This window comes from Paroedura picta, chromosome 4, assembly GCF_049243985.1.
Source record: "Paroedura picta isolate Pp20150507F chromosome 4, Ppicta_v3.0, whole genome shotgun sequence".
Taxonomy (NCBI): domain Eukaryota; kingdom Metazoa; phylum Chordata; class Lepidosauria; order Squamata; family Gekkonidae; genus Paroedura; species Paroedura picta.
Window position 1 is genome coordinate 34400293 of NC_135372.1, and position 18646 is coordinate 34418938.

Consider the following 18646-nt stretch of genomic DNA (forward strand, 5'->3'; position numbering starts at 1 on the left):
GAGACAGCAAAAAGATGAGGAGGGCCTGGGAGGCACGATATAATTTAGCTCTTCGCCATTCCGCAGGCATTAAGCTATTTTTACTAATGTGCGGAAATGTTCAGAGGTTTATTGGCTCTTCGTGTGGCTAACTGTGACATCTGAAATAGCACATTTACAGCAATTTTGTAACTCTGTGTATTGTCGCCAAAGATTCTAAATCTTGAATTCAATATTTTTGTAAAAGCTATTAATGGTGTAAGGATTAATCATGCAGGGCTTCCTTGCACAGGGATTTCTGGTCTGCTGTGTCATTTCCACACACTGTGCAGCTCCCTGGTCTTTTCTCCCCACCTGAGGACTGGCATCCCTATGCGCTATAGTGGTGACGTTTATGGGTTCGACCTGTGGAGACCTTCACATTTGGCCCTGAGTTCCTGGGTATTGGATGTTTTCAACATGAAAGTCCCTGGGGCTGGGGCTTAGGACATGGTGATGCCCAGTAGGGTTGCCAGCTCTGGATATCTGGAGACTTTAGGGGTGGGGGCAGGGGTGGGGCCACCTGGGGACTGGCATCCCTAGTGCCTGGCGACCTCAGATCATAGACCCGCTGAAGCCTTCTCTGCTAGGCCCTGGTCTATACACGTGGCAGCATGAAGTGACAAATCCCTGAGGTAAAAACTGAAATTCCAACAGCCTCTTTCCCTTTTTATTTGAAAGTTTATGAAACAGTAAAATGTTCATATGCGTCACAATGTCAACTCTGGCAAGATTATTAACTTCGTAAAACCATACGTGCCTCAGGCTCTACCTTCTTCTAAAGACCAGAGGCTGCCTTCCTCTCAGAAGGACAGACTTACACCGGGCTTCCAGGGCAGCTGCTCCAGGCCCCACACACAGGGGTCCCTGATGGGAGGCTCCCCCCAATGCCGAGCTGCCCTCCAACCCACCCCATCTCATTTCCAGTGCTGCCGGACAACTGGTATGGGCTGTGTGGTGGGTAGGTTGAGAAATCTGGCAGGGGTGGCCAAACTGTGGCTCTCCAGATATCCATGGGCTACAATTCCCATGAGCCCCCGCCAGGAGAGCCACTGTTTGGCCACCCCTGAATAATGTACTCTTAAAAAGGTAAAAAAGGTAAAGGTATCCCCTGTGCAAGCACCGGGTCATGTCTGACCCTTGGGGTGATGCTCTCTAGCATTTTCATGGCAGACTCAATACGGGATGGTTTGACAGTGCCTTCCCCAGTCATTTTGGTTGTCGGTTTACCCCTCAACAAGCTGGGTACTCATTTTACCAATCTCGGAAGGATGGAAGGCTGAGTCAACCTTGAGCCGGCTGCTGGGGTCGAACTCCCAGCCTCATGGGCAGAGCGTTCAGACTGCATTTCTGCTGCCTTACCGCTCTGTGCCACAAGAGGCTCAATGTACTCTTACAGTCCGTATTAAGCCTGGGTTTGCGGAGGTATGAGAAGTGAGGTATAATGCTCTCCAAAGCAGCCTCCAAAGCAGCCGTTTTCTCCAGGGAAACAGATTTCTGAAGATTAGTTTTAATTCTGGGAGTTTTCCAGGTCCTAATTGAAGACTGCCAACCCTAGGTACCTCAATTATCCCCTTGTGCAGCACTCAAAATGTGATTTTCTACTTGTAGTCTGATAGGAAAAGTGAGATCCATTCTTCCATGAAGATCTCCAAATTTCTTTCTCACATCTTTCTGTCACACCGACTGTCTGAGGACCAAGATTAGCTGAGATGATGAGTTAATTAAACTGCTGTGATTAATTCCTGTGGGGAAATAGATCTTGGCAAGACAATCGGTGAGCCAAACAGAATTCTTTAAAATGATTCAAAGGGACAAGGCCTTTTAATCCCACTTTTCCCACCCTGTGGGAGATTCACCACATAAAAAGTCACATTTTTCAAAGACAAACAGAGGAAAAAAGAAACAAGAAGTGGTTAAGAGTAGCAGCTTCTAATCCGGAGAGCCGAGTTTGATTCCCCACTCTTCCACATGCAGTCACCATGGGCTAGTCACAGTCCTGTTCTCCTAGTGCAGTTTCTCTCAGAGCTCTCATCCTCACCTACTTCACAAGGTGAGGTTGTGGGGAGAGGGAGGGAAGGCAATTGTAAGTTGCTTTGAGACTACTTCAGGTAGTGAAAAGTTGGGTATAAAAACCTACTCTTCTTTCAAAACCACAATTTACAGTGACCCTTAGTATATGAAACAGTACTTACACCATTTTACACAACGGGTTGGTGTGCATAATGTCCATGCAGTCCATATTTAGCAAAGATGGAGGCCACTTGAATATAGTTTATGTGGATCAAGCGAATCGGCAAACGTACAGAATATGGTTGGGAAGCACAGCTGTGCACACGCCCACCCAGGGCTCCTCCCCTTCCCATCCCCTCTGGGCCCATCATTGGTCAGTATGGAAGCAGGGAATGGGTTGACATGCCCATCATTGGCCATTTTATGGGCCCATTTCATGGGGAGGTGAGTCAACATGACCATATATGGGCCTAAATGTTTTAAATGTTTTAAATATATATTTTAAAATAACTAACTCTCTTCCAGGGCCATCAAGAAACCTCAGGTTTTCATAAAACCCTGGTTGAGAAATTGCTGCAGTTATTGTTCAATGTTTCCGAATTACATTTTGGATGTTGGTATTATAACTGTTTGATCTGTTTATGCCATTAAAAAATAGTTCAGTGTATGTTTCCAACTGGTTATATGTACACTGCCCTCATAGTGAGGGGGCAGTATATAAATGGGATGGATGGGTGGACGGACGAATGAAAAGTCTGAGTTAGATTCCAGTCCAGTAGCCCATAAGTGACCCACAAGCATTTCAGGGCATATGCTTCCGAGAGGGACAGCTCCCTTTGTGAGATCTGAGTGTGAGGTAGGTTACACTGAGAGTGTGTGATAGAAACTACATCACCTGGCAATCTTCAATGGCTGCATATACGGCCATGGAATCCACCCTCCAAAGCAGCCATTTTCTCCAGAAGAATGTATCTCTGCAGTCTGGAGATGAGCTGTAATTCTGGGAGATCTCTGGAGTTCACCTGGAGGTTGGCATCGGGTTGCCAGCCTCCTACCCAAGGCAGGGGCTCACCTGTCCCTGGCTACCCTCCTCCCCACTGCTGATCATTTTTATCCCAATCAGAAGGTCAGAAAGTCAGAAATTTTATATGTATTTTACAATTCTGTAATCCAGCGGTCCGCAACCTTCCGGCTGCTACGGACCGCTGCGCTGGAGTGGGGGGTGGGCAGCCCCAGCACAAACACGCATGCACGCATGCGCAGAGCTTTCACACATGTGTGTTTGCGCTTCTGCCGGGCACAAACGCGTATGGGCAGCAGTCCGCACATGTGCGTTTGCGCCGCCGCCATGCCGGCGGCCACGACTCCCTCTCTCCGCCCCTCCGGGCCGCCAGCAAATCGGCCGCCAAAGCGGCCAATTAGCTCGCGGCCCGGCAAGTTTCTCCTCCCTCCCCCCTCCCGAAACAAGAAGCTTGCCGAGTCGCAAGCTAATCGGCCGCTTTGGCGGCCGATTTGCTCGCGGCCTGGCAAGCTTCTCACCTCGGGGGGGGGCGGAAAGAGGAAGCCGCGGCCCGGCGCTGAGGCCTTCATGGCCCGGCACCGGGCTGCAGCCCGCGGGTTGGGGACCACTGCTGTGATCTGCCCTGAGATTCTGCAGATAGGGTGGAATATGAATCACAAAAGAAATAAATAAGATGGGAGGGGTGTTGCAAATAGAAACAGGGAAATAGAAACTAGAGCAGAAAAAAAGAATGTACGTATAAGTTCCTTGAGTTCTGATCTGTTGTTCAGATGTTCTGGTAGAAGTCCAACAAGGTCTTGCAGCCCTTAGACCAGGCTTTCTCAACATTTTTAGTGTTCAGAAATCCCTAAAACATTCCTCAGGCTTCAAGAAACCCCAGAAGTGGCACGATCATGCAGAAAATGGTTGGGAAGCATAACGGCTGCCTTGCCACCCCCTCCAGGCCCATCACAGGCCATGGGGGGGGGTCAACATGAGCATATATGGTCATACCACCCGATAAATGTTTAATCAATTTAAAAATATATATAAAAATTAATTTACTCCCACCCTTTCAGGAAGCCCTTCCAGGGCCGTCAAGAAACACCAGGGTTTCCCGAAACCCTGGTAGAGAAAGCCTGGGTTAGACACAGAGGAGTCATTTTTGAAAAGTACAAGAAAAAGATTTTGCGTTCAGGTTTTGGGCCCCACCTGCCGCCTCCAGTATCGGAACCAGTTTGCAGTTAATTTATTTGTGAGGTGTGTTTTCAAGGGCTGATCTTTCTTCTAAGCATCTGACTGGCACAACACTTTTTCAAGGCATACATTCATCCGTCCACATCGAGAAAGCTCTGGACAGATAACCTTGCTCCTACGCCTGCTCTCTCTCTCTCTCTCTCTCTCTCTCTCTCTCTCTCTCTGTGTGTGTGCAGGATTTTTTTTTTTTAGTAACTGTCTATAAAATATTGCATAAAGGAAAACGAACCCCCCACCCCCAAGCATTTCACTGCGCGACATCTGTTTTTCATTCGGCTTTTCCTGTATTATGCTGCGCGCTACAAGAAGGAAGGCAAACGACGCAAGTGATGGATATTCAACCTAAGAACAATATAGCGACCGTGCATGGCTCCTTTTAATGACCGGCTGCCTCCTCCAGAGCGGGCTCGCGTCCAGCAGAAATGCCCCTTTTGTAGAAGCACCGGCGGGGCAATGCTAAGGCTTTCCTGGAGTAAACGCAATTGGGAGATTCGCTGGCACAGTGTGACACTGGAACAACTTCAGTGCCAGTGGGACCACACCTCTTTAGCGGGACAGAAATGGATGGCACTGGGTAGGGAATTCAGGGTCTAGGTGAGACCTGGGGATCAACTGGATCCCCAGGCTACAGGGTACAGTTCCCCTGGATACAATGGATGCTCTGGAACAGGGGTAGTCAAACTGCGGCCCTCCAGATGTCCGTGGACTACAATTCCCATGAGCCCTTGCCAGCGAATGCTGGCAGGGGCTCATGGGGATTGTAGTCCACGGACATCTGGAGGGCCGCAGTTTGACTACCTCTGCTCTGGAAGATGGACTTTATAGCATTGTACCCCATTGTGGTCTCTATCCTCTATCCACAAATCTCCAGGATTGACCCTACCCCCGCCCCCATCTCCTGTCAGTGGCCAAAGGGGACCTGGCAGCCCTTTGGACTGGGAGTATATCATGGTAGGAGCAAGATCAAGTTATTTGCCTCAAGCCAGAGCCCCAGTTTTACAGATTTCTCCTTCTCCTTCTCTTTCTCCTTCCTACTGTAAATTATAAAAACGTGTTAATGTTTAAAGTTCATTTGGTTTTACTTGTGAGGTCATTTTAAACCACGCTGTCAGCCACCCTGAGCTCTAGGAAGGACGGAATCCAAAAATAAAATAATTGTTATTATTATGCCTCTCAGCCATAGCCCCTGTCCTACTGCGAGGCTCTATCAGATACAGTCTGAGAATTCCAGGGATCCGATGTAGATTTATCAGGAGGAAAGCAGAGTGGAAGAGTCCTTTTTGCTGCAGACTGGGGTCAGGTCAAGGCCCTGGAACTGGGTACGTTTACTCCATTGTGCAACATCCCAAGACTGAATTTTTATTTGTTCTGTCAGACTCTGACCCTTTCAGATGAAATTCGACTCCTTCGGTTCACAGAAACCAATGAATAATTTCTCATTTTCATGTTTCTTTTGAATCCAACTGGTTGCCATTTTTTTTTCCACTACCATTTCAAACTTTTCATGTTGTCTTTGGCATTTAAGGTGGCTTTTTTCTTTTTTTGCCTGACTGGCTCCTTTAACCTTATTTATATGGTTAGCGCTAGTCGTCTGCTGCTGTGCCTGAATTGAAATCTTAATCGTAAATTCCTTCCACTTGCTTCCTTTTCACCTCTGTGAAAAAGCCAGCTTGGTGTCGTGGTTAAGAGCAGTGGCCTCTAATCAGGAGAACTGGGTTTTTCTCCCCTCTCCTCCTCCATGTCCAGCCAGCTGGATGACCTTGGGTGTCACAGTTCTCTCAGAGCTCTCTCAGCCCCACCTACATCACAGGGTGTCTGCTGTGGGGAGAGGAAGGCGATTGTAAGCCTCTTTGAGACTCCTTCAGGTAGTGAAAAGCAGGGTAGAAACACCAACTCTTCTTCAAGTGCTTGTTCAAGCTTGGAAAACAGCAACTGGGAAATTCTGTAAATAAATTTTCTAAGTAGGATCCCTCTGCTACTGTTAAAGTCCCAAGAATGCAAATCTATGGTATCACACTAGAAGTATGTTATGTATGTGGATATCCATTCATGCCATAGAGTTTATGTATCTGAGCTTGTGCCAGTACCTGTTTCCTCAGTCCTCAATTGTGATTCGCCAGAATATTTGAAGCAGCCAATTGACATAATATGTTTAGTAGCCAATCGTAAATGCCATTAACAACCAATAGTGTGTCTAGGGGGTGTGGCCTGAATAAGTTGGACATGTATATAGAGCCAGTGTGTTTTCCCTGTTGCTGTTCAGTTTTCCTCCTTGTCCCAAAAAGTTCTCTTTGTGCCGGAGCTGAAGAGTCACATCCTGACCGAACCCACAGATTTAATATGTGAAACTGACTTCTGGAAATGCCCCAAAGTGACTTTATACCTCTCTAGAAATGCCAGAGACTCTGTGGTAAAACGAGAGAGCTTCTAGCAATTTCTAAAGAAAAATGACTTCACTTCCAGGATTTTCCCGGAAGTTACATCACACTGTTGTTTGTTTGCTTATTTTTCTCCTGCTGCCTCTCCAAGTGGGAAAAAAGGGTTGCCAGTGGGAGGTCTTCCACCATAACGGGAAACCTGGCAGCTCTAGACAAGCATTAGCAGTGCAATCCTAAGGCTTTTCTGAAGGAACAGCAAACTAATTTCGTTAATGTCGAAAACCACATTTTCCAAATGGTTTTCTGGATGACTTCAGAATGGTGGACATAAAGGTGACGATGCGTGGACAATCTGTTTGTATGGCTTGAAAACTCTGCCAGAGATTATTTCTAATATAATCAGGAATGTTCAGCCTGGAGAAAAGACGGTTGAGAGGGGACATGATAGCCCTCTTTAAGTATTTGAAAGGTTGTCACTTGGAGGAGGGCAGGATGCTGTTCCCATTGGCTGCAGAGGAAAGGACACACAGTAATGGGTTTAAACTTCAAGTACAACGATATAGGCTAGATATCAGGAAAAAAATGTTCACAGTCAGAGTAGTTCAGCAGTGGAATAGGCTGCCTAAGGAGGTGGTGAGCTCCCCCTCACTGGAAGTCTTCAAGCAAAGGTTGGATACACACTTTTCTTGGATGCTTTAGGATGCTTAGGGCTGATCCTGCGTTGAGCAGGGGGTTGAACTAGATGGCCTGTATGGCCCCTTCCAACTCTATGATTCTATAATTCTGTGATTCTAATCCACCAAGGAATCAGCTCTGACTGGTCCTTGCTTTGTTTTGCTTTTCTCATTCTTCCTTGAGACAGAACTCTTGCTGTAACTCTGCGTTTGTACCATAAATGTCAGTGTGGCATAGTAGTTAGAAGGTGGGACTAGGATTTGGGAGACCCAAGTTCGAATATCCTGACTGCCAAGGAAACGCTGACCGTTTCAGCACGAAGGGGTAGAATGTGTGTGGCCTGCTTACAAACGCGAGATGGTAAACTTTGCATTTGCAGCCCTCCACGTGGATGAAACTCCATGCGTTTTTCCTCTGCCTGTTGCAGCTATTTCCTCCCTACCAGGCTGCAGGAGAAAGCAAAACGAGCTTCTCCTCCACCCTACTTGGCTTGTCAATCACAGCAAGCCACCAATCACAGCACAGCAGTTGTCTTGTGGACTGAAAATTTCTTCTTCCCCAAGCCCTGAATTTTTTTTTTTTTAAGACACTTCTGCTTTGCTATGCGGTAATGCTACAATACAAATGAATTTCAAGTAAAAATCAAGACTGCTGCATTGCTATAGAGAAACGCCAGAATGATACAGCATTCTCCCCCCCTTTTGCGGGGGGGAGGGGGATTTGGGTTCTTTTGGACTTTATGTCTAGGTGAATTTCTGAGATGCTGGACATGGTAACTGGAGCCCCAAAAGCCATTTTTGGTAAATGGCTGGCTTAAGAGCAAAGTGCTCAGACCCCTGTATGATCAGGAGAAGGCTGCTTGGTTACCTGCCCCCCCCCTTTCCCAGCTCATTTCCCACCTCCAGAAAACACAAACGGGACTGTTTTTGCCTGCCTGAGTTGGGAAATGGCTGGACATGGTAACTGAAGCCCAAAAATTATGGTCCTGTCAACCTGCCTTCTGCCCCCCCAAATGACCATTGATGACCCTGGAGGGGATGGAAAGGTCTGGCTTCCTGGCACCTAGAGGATGGGGAGGACTCTTCCCATGTGATCCCTGACACAGGAAGCAATTGGCTAGATCAGGCCGCTCAGCTGGGCTGGCGTCTGCAAGCGTCCGCAGGAGTAGGAAGGCTGCACTGAACGGATCCTGGAGAGATCAGAGCAGGGCCAAACTCCGCCCTCATGCATGCACACCGCTGCCCTCATGCATGCACACCTGGCATCGCCACCTCCCCTCAATGGAGCCAAGGTGAAGAAGGAAGGGAAGGAAGGGGAAAGGTGCGAGGTGGAAAAAAGGGGGAAACAAAAACTAAAAATAAGCAGCTCAACAACAAAGAGGCAGAACGAGGGGGAAAGGGTCACAGAAGAAGAAGGGGGGAAACAAAAGAAGGGAAATATTCAGGTTAAATTGCCGTGTTGGCACTTTGGGTCTCTAAAAGGTTCACCATCACTGCCACAGTGTCTACCTTTCAAAGCAGCCATTTTCTCCAGGCAGACTGATCTCTGTCACTTAGAGATCAGTTGTAATAGTGGGGTATCTCCAGCTGCCACCAGCAGGTTGGCATCCCTAGTTGGGTCCCAGTTGGAGTGAAAAGTGGAGTATAAATATATGATCTCCTCCATAATGCCATAACTTTGCTCTTGTCTAAGCGTTGACTTAGGAGGGAAGGAGGCATGGTACAGCTTGAGCTCCTGAGACCTCAGAAGCTAAGCAGGGTCGGTATAAGGAAGACTCTGTTGAGGAAGGCTATAGCAAACCACCTCGGCTTCTCACTTTTCTTGAAATCCTCACTCTGGGATGGCCACAGATTGGCTGCAACTTAATGGAATTTGACACACACACATGAGCTGTGACTCAGTTTACATGGCATGAATCTGTCTGTTTGGGCTGATAAAGAAAATGGTGGCCATTCCTACCCATCACACAAGTACAAAGTTGGGATCTGGTGACACCAAAAAAAATGTAACAAATCTTGATCCTGTTATGATTGTTCTGTGAGTTAGAGCTTGCTTCATCAGAGGCAGGCGTCTTGCAGAAACTGGAGTGAGCGTTTTTCATCTTTAAGTTGGCACTGGAGTCTTTTGTTTTGCTCCTACAGACCGACGAGGTTCCCCATCTGGAATGATAAATGCAAACAGTTCGGTTGAGTTCTGCCCTTGTAACACCATCGATTGTACCATTTAGGAAAGCCAGAATGTGAAATAACAATGACTACATCGACAAGGCCGAGGGAAACCAGTGTGGAAATGGGACTGATCCAGATCGCCATGTGTAAATAGGGATGTCAGCCTCCAGGTGAGACCAGGGGATCCCTTGGAATTACAACTCATCTCCAGACAACAGAGATTAGTTCCTCTGGAGAAAATGGCTGCTTTGGAGGGTGGACTCCATAGCATTATACGAGGTCCCTGCCCAGAATCCCGCCACTCCTGGCTCCACCCCCAAAGTCTCCAGGTCTTTCCCAACCCAGACCCCATGGGTAAATCACTGCTCCCAAGGCTCCTCTGCGGGCTTCCAAAGAAAGGGAATCTGTAAAATTGGGGGTGGGGGGAAAGAATTTGGAGAACCTGGAGGTGTCTGTGTAAAACTTGAGTCGGTGGGGAACAGAGGGTGTTATTAGCATTCTTTCACATGTGTCTTTGGGGTTGCATCTTTAGTTGTTTTGTTCTCTGTTCTGTTGTGTTTACTGCTTTAGTACTGCTTTAGTACAATGGGTTTTTTTGTGCATCTTAGTTATTTTGATCTGCGTTCTGTTGCGTTTGCTGCTTTAGGGCAGTGGTTGTTTTTATGGTTTGGCTTTTTATTGTTCTGTGCTGCTAATTTTATCACACCGGCGTTTGTTCGTTTCAACCGTTGTAAGCCGCTTTGTGATCTTTTAGCTAAGAGGATTGTTTTGTTTTTAAGTGTTACATGAATAAATGATGCTCATGACCTTAAGCAACTCTCTGCAATGTATATGAGTCAGTCTAGGCCATTGCAACAAAACTCAACAAGGAATCTCAGGGCACCTTTCCGATATATTGAAAGCGCCTGCTGCAATAAACCGGTTTAGTCTTCAAGGTGCCGCGTGATTCCTTTATGTCCTTCAGCTCTGCCATGCAACTCAGGCAGAAAATCCTGGTCGTTTTCAAACTCAAGCTCCTGTGCAGAACTGAGTAGAAACGCCGCCGCACAGGAATACTCCAATCGGGAAGACGATACCCGTGCCATTCCTCTACGCGTCCCTCTAAACACATTCCGAACCTGAGGTCCCCCTTGTGTCTTTGCCCTCCCGATGGGTGTCCCTCTCTGCCGTCAGCCTTGTGTGACCCAGTCGGTCCTAACGGCAGTCCGAGGAGGAAAGGGCTGGATGAAATATACTCTTCAAACAGCTTTGCAATTAAAAAGAAATTGAAACAAGGAGTCGCTCATACCAGAGTTTTCTCTCGTACATCTGGAAAAGGTCTTTTATACATCTGGGATCCTTTCCAAAATACTTCTCGGCGACCGCTGCCACAGTAATCAAATTCCTAATGCATTTTGCAGTAATCTCTGTCACAATAAAATTGATTCTTGTCTGAGAGCTTTTAAGAAGCCAACGCAGCACGTAGGACAACTTGCGGGGCCTGGAACTGCGGGGACGGCATGAGCTCCCCCCCTTGGAAGCTGGCGCGGGGGGGGGGAAGGGGGGAAGGGGACGGGGGAGGGGTTGGGATCCCTGCCATGTGAATTGCGGGAAAGAGGGAGGCATCTGATTACAGACCCGCTAAGGTTTCACAATGAAAACAGGGATCTGCTTGCAACACCTGTAGGATCGCCGCTCGAGGCCCTCTTGCCGTCTACAGTCACACCCGTTGCCAAAGGATCGACTCCAGAGATTCCCAAACAGGGTTCTGGGGAACCTTGGGGTTATGCAGCCTTTCCCAGAAAGTTCAGCAGGCCGCTGACATCACTAGACGTCACCGGAGCCCACTCTCCTGTTGCTCTACAAGCCTAGTCTCTTTCTCCAAGATGGAAAAATGGACCGATTGATTGGCGGTTCTCACGTCTTACTTCCGCGCCCACTTCTCTGAAGGGGCACAGCACCACTTCCGGGGTTCCTTGAAGCCTGGAAAATATTTCAGGGGTTCCTCCTTGGTCAAAAGTTTGAAAAAGTCTCCACCATTTTACTTGGCAATCGTTGGTCCTCTACTGATTCTAAAGCCAGGAATCTGCTCGTTCATTCGGTTAAAAGAAAATGAAATTATCCTACAGCATTTTACCGACAGTCCTTAATCTACACTGCTGGGAATAGGATTGCCGGCTCTGGGTTGGGAAATACCCAGAGACTTTGGGGGTGGAGACAGGAGAGGGCGGGATTTGGAAGAGGAAGAGGAAGAGGAAGAAGAAGAAGGCGATGACAACGACGACGACTTTACCAATGCCATGGCAAGCCCAAGGCCAGCTGGTTGGATGTGGGGGAACACGGAATCAAACCCAGTTCGCCAGATGAGAAGTCCACACTCCTAACTCCTACACCAAGCTGGCTCTCTTTAGGGAAGGGAGGAGCCTCAGTGGAGTTTAATGCCATAGAGTTCACCCTCCGAAGCAGCCATTTTCTCCAGGGGGACTGTCCTCTTCAGCTTGGAGGTGAGGATCCTCAGATCCTACCTGGGGACTGGCCTCCCTGTGCACACGACAGAATTTGCACATTCCAGCAGAAGCAGCCCACATTTTTCTTGACAGCGCCTGAAGATGAGTCTGATCCATGGGATGGCCATTACTAAGAACCACCTGCCAGACACGGTTATTGGTTGAATTCCTTCCCCCCATCAGTGCAACTCCAGGCTAGCTCTGTAGCATCACCCATCAGAGCTTGCAGTGCACTCCTAAGCTGTGCTAAATCCTTCGGACTTATGAAAGGGGGGATGGTCACTCTGCTTAGGATGGCATCATTGCAAAGGGAGATGATGATCTTGGCTAAGGCTGGTCAACTGGCTTCCCAGCAGCGGGGAAGCTGAATGCACTCTGGCCACAGCAGCAGTTTGGTAGCAAGTGTCTTCTATTGTTCCGTAAGTAGGAAACTTACTGTCTCCACAACAGTTGCCAGCTCTGGGTTGGGAAATACCTGGAGACTTTGGGGGTGGAGCCAGGAGTGGGCGGGATTTGGGGCAGGGAGGGACCTCAGTGGAGTCCACCCTCCAAATCAGCTGTTTTCTCCAGGGGAACTGATCTCTGTTGCCTGGAGATGAGCTATAATTCCCCGGGATCCCCAGGTCCCACCGAGAGGCTGGCCTTCCTTGCTGGGTGTCTAATGTTGGATTGAATTCTACACAGTGCATCTGTTCCTGCAAAAGCATTTCAACAAGATTGTACTTAATTCCTGCCTCGAGGGAGGGCGGGCAGAGGAGATTCACTCGGAAAGATGACTAACTCCCGCATGCTCCAAAGCAAAAACAAAACAGAGAGAGAAAGAGAGATTTATCCAGGACACATTCCAGAAAATAGAGAGTACCCTTAATCAGCCAAGCCCTGGCATGGATGGTCCAAGCTAGCCCGACCTCATCAAGAACTCAGAAGCTAAGCAGAGGCAACCCTGGTTAGTGCCTGGATGGAAGACCACCAATAAAGCTAGAATTGCGATGGAGAGGCCAGCAGTGGCAAAAATACCTCCATGTGCCTGTTGGCTTGAAAACCCTGTGGGAGGCCAACATAAATTGATGGCAAAACAAGAGAAAATGGTTATCAGATGTTCTCTTTTTAGATGACATGTCCTTTTTTTTTTTGGTGTCCCACCTCTTTGGGGCTTTTAAAAAAACTGATGAAAATGTAAAGTTCTTCATTTGGGTAGGAAAACTCATATGCATCACTATAGGATGAGCTAGACTCGTCTTGGTGGTAGCGTGTGTGAAAAGGACCTGGGGGCCTTAATAGATCAGACACTGAACATGAGTCAGCAGGGTGACTCGGTCGCTAAAAAGGCAAATGGGATTTAGGGCTGTATTAAAAGGGATATAGTGTCCAGGTCACGCACAGTGATGTTACTGCTTTACTCCACTCTGGTTCAGCCTCACTTGGAGTACTGTGTTCAGTTTTGGGCACCACAACTGAAGGAAGATGTAGAGAACCTGGAGCGTGTCCAGAGGAGGGCTATGAAGACGGCGAGGGGTTTGGAGACCAAGATGTATGAGGAAAGGTTGAGGGAGCTTGGTCTGTCTAGGTTGGAGAGAAGACGACTAAATGGTGATATGATACCCAGTTTGAGAGCCAGTTTGGTGTAATGGTTAGGAGTGCGGACTTCTAATCTGGCATGCCGGGTTCGATTCTGCACTCCCCCACATGCAGCCAGCTGGGTGACCTTGGGCTTGCCACAGCACTGATAAAGCTGTTCTGATTGAGCAGTGATATCAGGGCTCTCTCAGCCTCACCCACCTCACAGGGTGTCTGTGGTGGGGAGAGGAAAGGGAAGGTGATTGTAAGCAGCTTTGAGCCTCCTTCGGGTAGGGAAAAGCGGCATATAAGAACCAACTCTTCTTCTTCTTCTTCAATACTTAAAGGGCTGTTGTATAGAGGATGGAGCAGAGTTGTTTTCTGTTGCCCCAGAGGGACGGACCAGAACCAGTGGGTTGACATTAATTGAAAAGAATTTTCGGCTAAACATCCAGAAGTTCCTGACAGAGCGGTCAGTGGAATAGGCTTCCTTGGGAGGCGGGGGGTTCTCCTGCTTTGAAAGTTTTTAAGCAGAGGCTATATAGTCATCTGGCAGAAATGCTGATTTGATGAACTTAGGCAGATTGTGAGTGGGTGGGCAGGAAGTGACGTGCCAGTGTTGTCTCTTGTGGCCCGTCCTTGCATATCCATGAATTTGCTAATCACTATTATGCGACAGTAGGTGAATTTCCTCCAGGCCAGGCTGGATTCTGGAGATTTTTTGGTGGTGAGGAGAATCATTTGGGTATGAAATTGGGGCCACTGTGGTTGGGCAGGTAGTTGTTCAGGGGGTTGGTCCAGATGGCTGTGGAGGTCCCTTCCAACTCCATGATTCCATGTCTTCTTTGGGTGGTTGTGTTTGTAGGCTGCTGAGGACCGAGCTTGAGGTCCGAGGCAGGATCGTTGCTTACAGTTTAACTGACAAACGCACGGCTAGATCCCGTCTTCTGGATCCAGTTAGTTTAAGCCAATACTTCCCATACACTGGCGGGAACATCAGTTGTGTGCTTCTGTCTATAAATTTTCCATAATGTTTCATGTAAATTATAATGTTCTGTGTAAACCGCCCAGAGCTGCAAAGAAATGGGCGGTATAGAAATCTAAATAAATTTTAAAAAATAAAAATAAATTGGGGTTTCTCGGGGGTGGGGTGGGGATTGTTGGTTCAGTTTCAGTTCTGCTTGTAACATGCTGGGGTCCTAATAAAGAGCTCAAATTGCTACCGGCGTCCATGTTCACCTCTGAACCCACAGATTTAACATGAGGCTTGGAAGGTTAGGAATGTATCCCTAGTTAGTAGCAATCACCAGCACTTAAACAGCAGGGCCATTCAAATAGAGATTTGCCATAGCGATTGCCTGTTTAAAGTTGTCCTTTGGGAAAGATGTCCTCTTTTTTTTGCTTTTCAAAAATATGGTAACCCTAAATCAGTTTAGAACATGCAGACTAAAACAAAGCCCTCTGTGGCAAAACAGCCCCAGTGAACTGAGCAGCCTGTCCCTTCTCGTCCTAGGACTTTCCTTTCCCTCCTTCGGTTCACCCACTGCCACCCACTGGCCTTTGCAGGAATTGCCCTCTAAGAGGACCAGGGCTCTTGCCTTGCCTTCCCTGCACTGTCCTCTCAACCTTCCTAATGCCGCGACCCTTTGATACAGTCCCTCATGTTGTGGTGACCCCAACCATAAATTATGCAAGCGTTCTTTCACAGAAATTAGACTAAAACTGACCAATGGCGTGAAGAACCATTGTTCATGATTGCATATGAATTGGTTATAAATTGTATATAAATTGGCGGGCACCTTCAGGAGGAACGGCAACAGTGCCCCCCCCCCGCCCCAGCCAAGCTGCTTGCCTGTGAAAGGGTTATTCGATCCCCAAAAGGGTCCCGACCCCCAGGTTGAGAACCACTGTCCTAAGGTGTCACCATTTGTCTACGTCTCCAGCTGCCACAGGGACATCTAGCTACAGTGGAGCACCACTGGAGGGATTAGCCACTTGCCAATGGACTGCAGGCATGCCAAGGACAACACAAAACTGTACTTGGAGGAGTCTCAAGGCGGGTTACAATCACCTTCCCTTCCTCTCCCCACAGTGGACACCCTGTGAGATGGGTGAGGCTGAGAGAGCTCTAGGAGAACTGTGTTTGGCCCAAGGTCACCCAGCAGGCTGCATGTGGAGGAGTGGGGAATCAAACCCAGTTCTCCAGATTAGAGGCCACTGCCCTTAACCACTACACCAAACTGGCTCTCATCCCAAGTTGGAAGCTCAAACATGAGATGGGCTGACTCAGTCCGGGGAAAGCCACATCCCGCGATTTGCATGACTTAAGCAAGGCTGTTACCAACAGGACGTTTGGGAGGTCATTCATAGGGTTGCCATAAATCAGAAGTAGCTTGATGACACTTATCACACACATGCACACGCAGTTGACTGCTCCCCCTCTTGGTGCTTGTTTTAAAATAGCATGTGGGGGTCTAGACGGTGCAGGGAACCACTACCAGCACGAGAATTCTAAAACCGTGTTCCCCAACCCCTGGGCCACTTTTCCCAAAGAAAACTGTAGACATGCAGTTCCTTATTTGGGGGGTTCCTTCTCGTGCGGTCAGCAACCCCGTGGAAAGCATCCAAACCCGTGATCTTTCTGGGTTGCCAGCCTCGGACTGGAAAACACCTGGAAGAAACCTGAGGAGGGCAGGTGAAACCTGAGGAAGGCAGAGCTTGGGAAGGGGTGGGACTTCAAGAGTATATAATGCCATAGAATCCATCTTCCAAGGAGACCATTTTCTCCAGGTGAACTGATCTGTTTCTCCTGGAAATCAGAGGTAATGAGTCCATTCACCTGAACTCTAACTACTGTATCGCTTAAGGGAAAGGGTGGGGGGATGTCTGTGAAGCTCAGCAACTGGAGTTGCCGACTTCCAGGTGGGAGCTGGGATCTCCCAGAATTACAGCTGGCCTCAGACTATGGAGATAGCTGTTATTTATTTACCAAACAGGATTATTCCATTTCTCCCAGAGGAAAGAGCTGTTTTACAAGGTCTGGCTCATGGTCATTGTAGTCCATGGAGATCTGTTTTACTGTGTGGCAGTGGCCCCCAACCACGGTCAATACTTGACAATTTTACTGGAGGGTAGTCTTTTGCCGAGGGACGTCGCCGCCGCCTGAGCCTCTGCTCCACTTGCTTTCCCGCTGGCACCCCTGATTTCCTGCCGCCTGCTGGGGGACGCTGCCAGCATCAGCTGTGCAGTGCCACGCCAAGGGGGAGCCCCAGCCATGGCGGCCGCCGGAGAGCACCAAAGGTGACCCAGTGGCAGAGTGGCAGGGCAGCCCCGAGGCAGCAGCCGGGGAGGAAGACAAGGAGCAGCCGTGTTCCAGTACCAACTGATCCATGGACCGATCCCGGTCCCTGGCCTGGGGGTTGGGGACCACTGCTGTATGGTATTAAACCCTAACAAGTTCCCTCCCCTTCCTAAACCCCACCCTCCACCTTCAAACCTCCAGGTGGAGACAGGAGATTTGGGGTGGGAAGGGACCTTATTGGAGCATGATGTTATAGAGTCTGCCCATCTATGTAGCCGTTTCCTCCAGAGGAACAGATCTCTGTCGCCTGGAGATAACCTGTAAAACCAGGGGATGCCCAGGTTCCACCTGAGGACTAGCATCCCTAAGTAGAGGGCGTAATGGGGATGGGGGAGAAGGTGGTTTACCTGGTTACAAATGGCTTGTTGATCAACGAATGGCCAAGTTCTCCAGTTTACTTGGGTGTCTCGCTGAAAACGGTCTCTAGGAAGGCCTAAAAGCAAACGGCTGAAGTTTTCCAAACTCCTTTCAAGCTCCTCAGTCACCCACCCACGTCAAGTAACAAAACCTCTCCAAACTACTATCGGCCACACCCAGAGAGGGACCTAGTTCCTGCCCTCCGCCACAAACGATGCTGCCAGATTCACTAAAGCAACAGCAACCACGCCCCAATGCGTCTTGTAAATTTTGGCAACACTATCTTGCCCTGTGTACCTCTGCCAGCATAGCATGAACCCGGCTTGTTGCTAGGTCGTTTTAACTTGCCAGCCAATGGGTGCTGCTCTTCTCCATCTTCTATAATACAGTAATGACTTTCAGCGAGGAAGAATTTCTGCATACCGGTCTAATCGTAACCAAAGGGAATATGTTGCACTTAAAATGCACTAAAAAATTCACTCCTTGTGCCATTAAAGGCAATCTGTATTATTCTCTCCTGGTAGTGCTGCCTCCTTGGAGGCCACATTGGATTGCTGAATGAATTCTCACCATTATTAACTTTTTAAAGAAAATATTAAGAATCAAAGTACGTTACAATGGAACTCATTGCTCATCAACCAGGCACGTTCGTGTGACAAAAAAATATATTGCTCCTGTAAAAACCAAGCTGTAGCCCAGGCACTACTTAATTGTGGCCAACTGGCAGCAGTCTACAAGGAGTACCAGATGCAACCAAAAGCAAACATAATCATGCTTAAACCCGTGTCCTTACCCACCCACCCCAGTCTGTCAATAAAGTCAAGCGATTTAGACAAGGCAACTTGTCATCTGAACAACGCTGTAGAGCAGGAGCAGCCAAACTGTGGCTCTCCAGTGCTGGCGGGGGCTCATGGGCATTGTAGTCCATGGAGATCCAGAGAGCTACAGTTTGGCCAGCCCTAGTTTAGAGATATGGCATAGGCGACATCATCTCTGTGGCCAGCAGAGGGAGAGATTATTCGGACCGGGTTTCTCTGGTGCTACTGTTTCCATGTGAATTCTGACATGATACCTGAGATGTTTTGATCTGTGAGTTGAAAGCAGTATCACGCTGTGTTTTCTGTTGTGGCTACTCAGCATCAGCATACAGTTTGCTGGCTCCTGCCACTTTCAGTTTGCCTTGGGGCCGTGCAGGGATTTAACCCTTCCACCCCCACTCCGTTTTACTAATGGCCTTTGAAGGCTGCAGCCCATGGACGGTAGATCAGACCCTTTCTGTGAAGACGGTCTCCGGAAGAGAACCATGGAGGCTGGAGTCCAGTTGGAACATTTGTCTCTTGTCCACTTGTAATCATAGTGATGTAGGGACTGCAATC

The 18646-nt window shown here is 48.4% G+C and overlaps 1 protein-coding gene across 2 annotated transcripts in view; it reads right to left on the reverse strand.

The window, feature by feature from the left end:
- Nucleotides 1-9013: 9013 nt before the first annotated feature.
- The window catches only part of PIGC (phosphatidylinositol glycan anchor biosynthesis class C), a 38548-nt gene continuing 28915 nt past the window's right edge, over nt 9014-18646 (reverse strand). Inside the window, exon 3 of one of the 2 annotated variants that reach the window (XR_013230015.1) lies at nt 9014-9500. The gene's annotated coding sequence lies outside the window, so the exon portion shown is untranslated. The remainder of the gene's footprint in view (nt 9501-18646) is intronic. The other variant, XR_013230013.1, reaches the window with a different exon arrangement.